Below are 7818 nucleotides of genomic sequence, written 5' to 3'. Positions count from 1 at the left end.
TTGGCATAAAATGAATGCACTGAATTCATTATTCATGACAGAAGATACAAGCAATGTTGTAAAAAAGGGTAATAAATGGAAAGTCATCATGGACATACAAAACTACCCAAAAATGTAACAGGTCACGTATTGTTTGAAGTTCTCCACAACAAATACATTCAGAGAATACTAATATGAACATGAGTTAATTAATTAAAAGTTCAGGTTTATTGCTTTGTTACAGAGCACAATGAAATTCTTACTTTTATGTCTAACACTGACTTATGACAGAAGTACAATACCAACGATTGACAAAAAAATGACAACCAATACATTAAATTTAACAAATAATATATGGGAAAAACACTTAAAGGTTAATCCTACACTGAAAAGGGAAGAAGGTTAAAGCCATAAGAGAAATGACGACTCCAGAATGATCTCCATAATAGAAAGATAGATAGATAGATAGATAGATAGATAGATAGATAGATAGATAGATAGATAGATAGATAGATAGATAGATAGATAGATAGATAGATAGATAGATACTTTATTAATCCCAAGGGGAAATTCACATACTTAATATGCATAATATGCTTTTCCAGTCATCTACCATCCCATGTCTGTGTTGCTTTGCCCATTTTAACCCTTTTTTTTTATGTACCATTTTCAAAATTGGCTTTTTCTTTCAAACTTTGACTCTTAGGTCTGTGTATGGTGTGTATTTTAGTAAGGCGCCTGTTGAGGATTTATAAAGTGTTTTCTTTATTAAACTACAGATTGTGATGTCCTTATCCTCTGATGCTGTTGTGCATCGGGATCTTTCCATTCCTCTTCTGGTCAGGTTAAATCTACTATAGTTTGGCCTCTTTTCTCAAGATAATAATAAATCCCTTTTCATGAAATCTTCAGTTTCTTAGCAGTCTGTCACATAGAATAACCTTCATCCTGCAAAAAAACAATAGACCGATGTGTTACTTGACAAGGCTGTTTCGCTTTGGTCATTTTTGAGCACAGAACTGAACCAATACCTTGTAACTTAAATGAAAGGGATAACAGATTTAAGGGGTGCTACTGCAATTACAATAAAAATAGTTTGGATTTAAACTAAACTAAATAAAAATAAGCTAAGGGAGTGGCTGTTGAAAATGAGGTTTAGCAGTCATCTTCTTATATAATATGCTACTGTGGCTGTCTGTTTGTCTGTCCAGGTTTTTAAATCACGTGTAGCATGCTAACCGTTTGACCTATTGACCTGAAATTTGGTACACATATACTATGTGACGTCTACTATCCACTTTCAGCGTGATGATTGACCTCCAAGATTATTCCTCTTTTTATTATATTTTATTGTAGAATTAACTCTCAGCAGCGGCCAGCAGGTTGGCCATGCGGTGCATGCATACGGGCATCGTTCTCATCCCTACCACCTTCGCCGTCACTTCCCCTACCTCTTCATATCTTAAATCATTCTTGAGGCAGATTGAAGACTTAAGTGCCAGCCTAAAAATTAAGGAAAACATACTAAGTAATTGCAACACAAACACTGACAGTTTTAATGCGAAAAGATTCAGATGAAAGAAGAGAAGAAGTGGGCTGCTAGGGTGGAGAAAAGACAAGCTAATCAGGAAGCATAAAGCGAATCAACCTCTGAGCAAATGAATGCTAAACGTACAGAGAAAGAGGATGAAAACTATGAATGCTCAAGTCAAGTGTATTCGTGCAGTGCCCCATTACTGGTATGTGAATAATACATTGAAAATCAGTCATTTGAAGCCGTAATAGCCAGTGGAAACCCTGGTAATGTCTTTGTCCTTTTTTTTTTAAATCAGCTTAATTGTATCTTAATAAAAAAAAAACCTATTAATTTCTCTAAAAAAAATGAACAGTTCTAAGTGTTGCCAAACATTTCACTGTTGTGTATGTGTGTGTGTGCAAAAGAAGAAATCATCCAATTGTCTGTATAGGTGGCTGTCGAGTAGCTATATAACCTTATGATCTGTAGTCAAAAATTCTCAATCTTGAGTGCAATTGATCTTCTTCTATTCAACAGAATGGAATAGGCTAAAATGTGATGTTGTGGATGGCTAAGTTCTACTGCTTTCCTCGCTGATTGTGTGTATTACAGTATACCCTATGTCTTAAACAGAAGGCAGCTATTTATCAATAATATTCTGTACTGACTCACCACCCACCATACTTTGTATTCCTGAGCTGAGCACGGGCCATACTGGGATGTAATGTAGTTGGTGAGTATGGACTCAATGCTGCACCTATGGAAGTCGGGGAGCACAGACACATTCATGCTTTCCTCAGATGTTAAAGGAGGTTGGAGACTGTCAACCATCTTCACACTATCTCTCTTCTAATGTAAATAAGTGTGACCTTACCTTCATTGTTCTGAAAGGTGAACAGGAGTACAGCAGGGGCACAGAACACTACCCTGGGTGGACTAGTTGTGCCGATATACAAACAGGAGCTGATCCAAACTATCTGGAGTATTTTTTAATGTGTCCAAGCACCAGTCACTCAAAGTTTTTCAAAACGACTGAGTGACATTGATCTGTAATCAATAAGAGACATTTGATTATTTTGACAAAGAAATATTTGTTGTCATTTTGAAATATACTGTATAAATTGTTGTGCTTTAGTACACAAAAAAGCATCCCTTCAGATTTAATTAAATCCAATTACTTCATGCATATAAGGTACATAAAAGATCAACAGTCCTGATTAGGCTTTACGGAATTGCGGGAATCATGGCACCATTAACCTTTTGTTTTCAATGTTAAGTTGGCAGGCACGTTAATCATAAACCTTTGTGAAACAACAACCATGAAGTCGCTGTAGGCTCCTTAGGTTCATGGGCTCCACTGTAATGTCCCTGCCCGCACTGTCTATAGCTATGCTACCAGTGGCCAGCACAGATTCTGAGTGGGATATTAAAGACACCTATAAAAACACCAGATGATTGGTTACTATGGGTTGCTCATTAAGCATGGTGAAAATTTAAATTACATGCCTTATTCACTGTTAAAAATGCTCAAGTTGGTGTTACAACAAACTCTTGTTGTAGTTGCTACAATGAGATTCAAACTTTCCAGTGATAAGATAATACAGTAATGTAATTTGCAGGTCTTATATACCTGTAGCTGTCACTCCATGGCCCATCGCTTGACTAGTGTTGCACCAAATTAATCTTGCAGTTAGGGGAGCCCACATGTCAGATGCACATGACCTTTTGGGGCTATGCTGACTAGATTATTCAGGTTAGCCCGTCGTCAAGTGCTCACCAGCAAACACCACTCCCATACCTGTCTCAATCTCCATTTTGTGAAGGGTTCTCTTTGTTTGAATCAAACCTATCATGAGGGCCATTAATAGATTCATCTTGTCTGGCTCCTGCCATTAGGCCAATTTGCCATGGGTAACACTATCTTGATTATGTAATTTCTTTGAAATTAATCTCCAGAAGAGCTTCTCCTGCATATTGGGAAAGGTGAAAGGCACAACATATGAAAAGACTGCAGCAGTACAGGCTTCAGTAAGGAGCTGTGGTTAGATGATTGAAGGCATGTCTGTCATAGTAGCAAACAGTGGAACACATTGGTAGACACCAGCTATAAGGGAAATTGTTAAGTTAAGGATAAAAGTCTTTCTATACAGTGTTAGCAGGATGGACTCCAGATTTGACTGACACCAAAACAGCCAATAACTACAGCAAATCCTTTATTTGGAGTTTGGAAGGCCATAGGTAAACTTGAAGAGGTTCTGGAAAACCATTGAATAAATCAGGAAAGGTAGATAGAACACTGTCCAAGTTTTGGCCAGCATGGGTTTGAAAATATTGACCTCAACTAGGGAATACTGTGGAGGAATAGATCCACACTCCTCAGAATAGGTAGCGTTATAAGCAATAGTTTTGTTACATTTGTCTGGGTGGCTAAAGTTGCTGTTATTTTGGGTAATGATTTTTCATAGCTCAGTGCAGAAAGTGGGACAGTGCCCTATGACTCTTAGACTTTTCTAAAAAGGGAAAAGGGACTCAGACAGCACTTCTATAATATGTCAAACATTTTTTAATTCTCATCCTTTTAAAGATCCCAGAGTACAATGGGAAAAAGATCTCTTACTGAACATTTCAGAAATGGAGTGGAAGGCAGCTACAAACAGAATTCACTCAAGCTCCATATGTGAAAAACATTTAATTATTTAAATTAAAATATTTTATCGAGCACATCTCTCAAATTTGTCCAAAATGTTTCCAGGGCAAGATCCATCCTGCAAATGTTTCAATCGAGCTAAGGCCTCATTGGGCCATATGTTTTGGGCCTGCATCAAATTAACATAATTTTGGACCAAAATCTTTAAATGCCTTTCAGACAGCCTTGGTGTCACAATCCCTCCTAATCCACTAACAGCTGTGTTTGGTGGGCTCACAGATGGGCTTAAAGTGGAGAGAGACAAACTGTAATTGCCTTTACTTCACTACAAGCATGTAGACTTATCTTGCTGAACTAGAAGAATCCTAACTCATCTCTTTTAAGTCAGTGGGTAACTGATGTTATGTATTATTCAAATTGGAAAAAAATTAATTCTCACTTAGAGGATTTGTTCAAAACTTTGGAAAAACCTGGCAGGAACTAATCAATAACATTTTAGAATAACCATTTATATTGGGGGAAAAGACTCCTTTCTCTCAACAGTTTTGCTCTGGTTGTTGCCCTTCATCTCTTTCTCATTGGTGGGGGTTGATCTGAATTTAGTTTTGTTAATTTTGACTTGATTGTATTGAACGTTATGTGCTTTTAATTTAAAAAAAAAGAGTGGATTCTGTCTTAGCTATAGATGGCATTTTACATTTTCACAGGTATTTGAGGTGTGTTGGTAATTGGAAATTTTGTCTATATGTAATTTATGGATTTGAAAGAAGCATATGACCATGTTCCCCTGCATTTGTAGACTGAAAACTGTGTTTCTGAGTCAATTTAATGTGGGAATTTGACTCTGCCAAGGGAGCATCTAGTCTTCTCATTTGTTTATGGCGAAACTATGGACTGAAGAGTGTCCAATTTGGGAACCTAGTAAGTTGCATCTCTGTTACTTGCAGATTATGTTTTCCTCTGGGATTCATTGACTTTGATCTCTAGAACTCATGGATTGGTTTACAGCTGAGTGTTATGAGAATTACCACTTCCCAATCTAATGTAATTGTTCTCTAAGTTTCCTGCAGGTGAGGGGCATACAGATGTCCCAAGTGAGGAGTTCAGGTGCTACCTAAATGGGTCTTGTATGCAAGTGAGGGTAGAATGTAACTGTGAGACCAATAAATCAGCTCAGTGACAGCAGTTTTATGAGGTGAGCTTTGCACGGGATCTTTGTCGTGAAGTGAAACCTAAGTTCACTGATGACGTTTTTGAGAGCGATGCCTCAAAGAATAAAATGATGAGTACAAACATCTAAAATAAGGTTCCTGTTCAGAGCTCAGTGAACATGCAAGGGTGTGGAGCTTGCTAACAGGACATACCCTGTAGTAGGATTGCTGTATATGTGAATTAAGAGAAGTCACTTGAGGTAGTCTGAGTATGTACTGTAGTTAGAACTCTATGGCCACCTCTCTTGGTGTACAAAGTATTGAATAGTACAGGGTACAGAGAAGATCCTAGGTGCCTCTAGGTATTCCACAGAAAGATCTGGAGAAAACTTTGTGGTCAGGTTAGTCAAGCACTTCATGTTGCTACTACAATGTTTACTAGGAAAAACAGAAAGTATAGAAGGATGAAATTGTATTTCAACCAATTATAGTGGACATCTGTGACACCCAAGCTGAAATTATAAGTAAGCTGTGTAAGTAAATTTAGTGGCTGTGAGTATTTACACCAAGATAGAATGCTGAAATGAGAAAAGATGTGTTGGAAAAAAAGCAGACATTTGGATATCTGGAGAAAGCAGTGGAGTGACTGGTTGAAGAGCAACATTGTGATAAAGAAGGAGAGATATCAACCCCTCTTTGAACACACTTACTCACACTACCAGACCATGATTTGGGCATAGCTAATAAGCCATAACACCGAGAGAACACGCAAACTACGTAGAGACGGTGACCAACCTGAGAACTGAACTCTGGTCTCTAGAGCTGTGAGGCAGCAGTGCTGATTACTCCTCTGCAATGCCATCTTGAATGATGCAGATCATTCTACAGGTGTTTTTAACAGGAGAAATAAAAAAAAAAAACAAATAAGGAGTTATAACAACATAGTAAATAACCACACTAAGAGAACCAACCACCTGTTTAACATCAGTGATAAGTATTATATAATCAGCTTTTACACATGCATCATGTAAATACAGTCTCTTTAACTGTTGTTTGTAACCCAAGCCATTCTACCTGCAGCTCGGTTTGCTCCATCATCAATGGCAGAGCAGTCATAAGGCCATCATGGACTTTGGCTCACAGAGAAGTGTGCTATACTTCACTGAACTGAATTAAAAACTTTTAAAATAGCCAATGCTTTTAGCAGCTTTTTCAAAAAAAAAAGCCTTAAATCCTTCCAAGCTATATTGCTTAGCTTTATGAAACTATCTCGTGTTATTGATATCTTCACTCAAATCCATCTCCTGGGTGACTGCAGAATCCTTTGTGTTAACAGGTAAGTCTGCCAACAAAAGCTGTAGGTATTAACTTTCATAGGGAAAAATAAACATCACCTACTATAAGTGAAAATAAAATTGTGCAACCACTTGGAGGACCAACAATGCTTTTTTTTATTTTCAAGCCTTAGACATATTTATATAACTGATGGAGAAACAACATAAATTAAAAATAACTCATTTTACTGTCCAGTAGTCGTTTATGTAAAATGTGTTTTAAAGTGCACCACATGTTCAAAGGATGAGATGTTTGGATTTGCAAGGGCAGGGAGGTTGCTTTGATTTGAACACTGGGAAACAGAATGTAATCATGTGACTTGTTTTGTCAATTGGCACTTTAACACACAATGGATTTTCTGTATAATGGGGCTTTTAATATCATTTATCTTTAGAGCATTTAAATGTTGGAACCATGTCTTATTTAATCAGCCCCATCAATTTGCTTACCGTTGTGTTAATTTCTTGCTGAGCAATATGGAGCCAAAGACAATAAATAGACACGATCATTCGTTTTAATAAAAGTTTAATTTAGCCTGGGTTTTCCTAAAGGAAAAGTGTTCAGCAGAGAATTCTGCACACCAAAGCTCTTGTAATTCATGCTTGTTTACCCCAGGCCAGTGATTAGAGGCTGATAAGTCTTCCACTTAAAAACTAAATATGCCGAATAAATCAGATTTAATACTGTAGTGGGATGTTAATGGGTGCCCGACACACATAAGGAAGTGGGTATCAAGAAAGAAACAGGAATGGGAACCGCCAAAAGAAAGATTACAAACAGCACAGATAGATAAGACAAAGTTTACAGAGGTTGCTTTGAGTAGCCACTTTTAAAGCATTCTAGGCTCCAATCATTTGTCTACTGAAACATTTTTTTCCAACATTTCGCTTTGATCTTCCAAGCGAAAGTGAAATGAAAAATGAAAACTGAAGTCAAATAAATCTTTTAAACAGTCCAGAATCATGTGAAATAAACAAAGAGAGAAGGATGAGAAGCCAATATTTTTTGCAAGACGCCTAAGGCAAAACAAAAGACTAACAAGTTAGAAAATGTATGCTTGGCATAACATTCAGGTGTGTTTGAGGGCAGCAAGGGCACTGTAGTCTAGACAAGACCATTCCCTTTAATTCTGCTGGAATCCAGGCATTTCCAGGCATGTGCATTGAGAAGGGCCGAGCCTGCATTGAAAA

General features: G+C 37.4%; 1 long non-coding RNA gene across 1 annotated transcript; it reads right to left on the bottom strand.

The window, feature by feature from the left end:
* Window positions 1-586: 586 nt before the first annotated feature.
* LOC120519352 lies at window positions 587-6166 on the bottom strand. The gene is made up of 3 exons (XR_005631455.1): window positions 6089-6166; window positions 2370-2542; window positions 587-927 (listed from the first exon to the last, which is right to left on the bottom strand). It is a non-coding gene; the product is annotated as an uncharacterized LOC120519352 (long non-coding RNA).
* Between the last annotated feature and the right edge of the window lie 1652 nt (window positions 6167-7818).

Source organism: Polypterus senegalus, chromosome 1 (assembly GCF_016835505.1).
Source record: "Polypterus senegalus isolate Bchr_013 chromosome 1, ASM1683550v1, whole genome shotgun sequence".
NCBI lineage: Eukaryota > Metazoa > Chordata > Cladistia > Polypteriformes > Polypteridae > Polypterus > Polypterus senegalus.
Note: the sequence above shows the minus strand (reverse complement) of the source record. Positions and strands in the feature narration are given on the sequence as shown.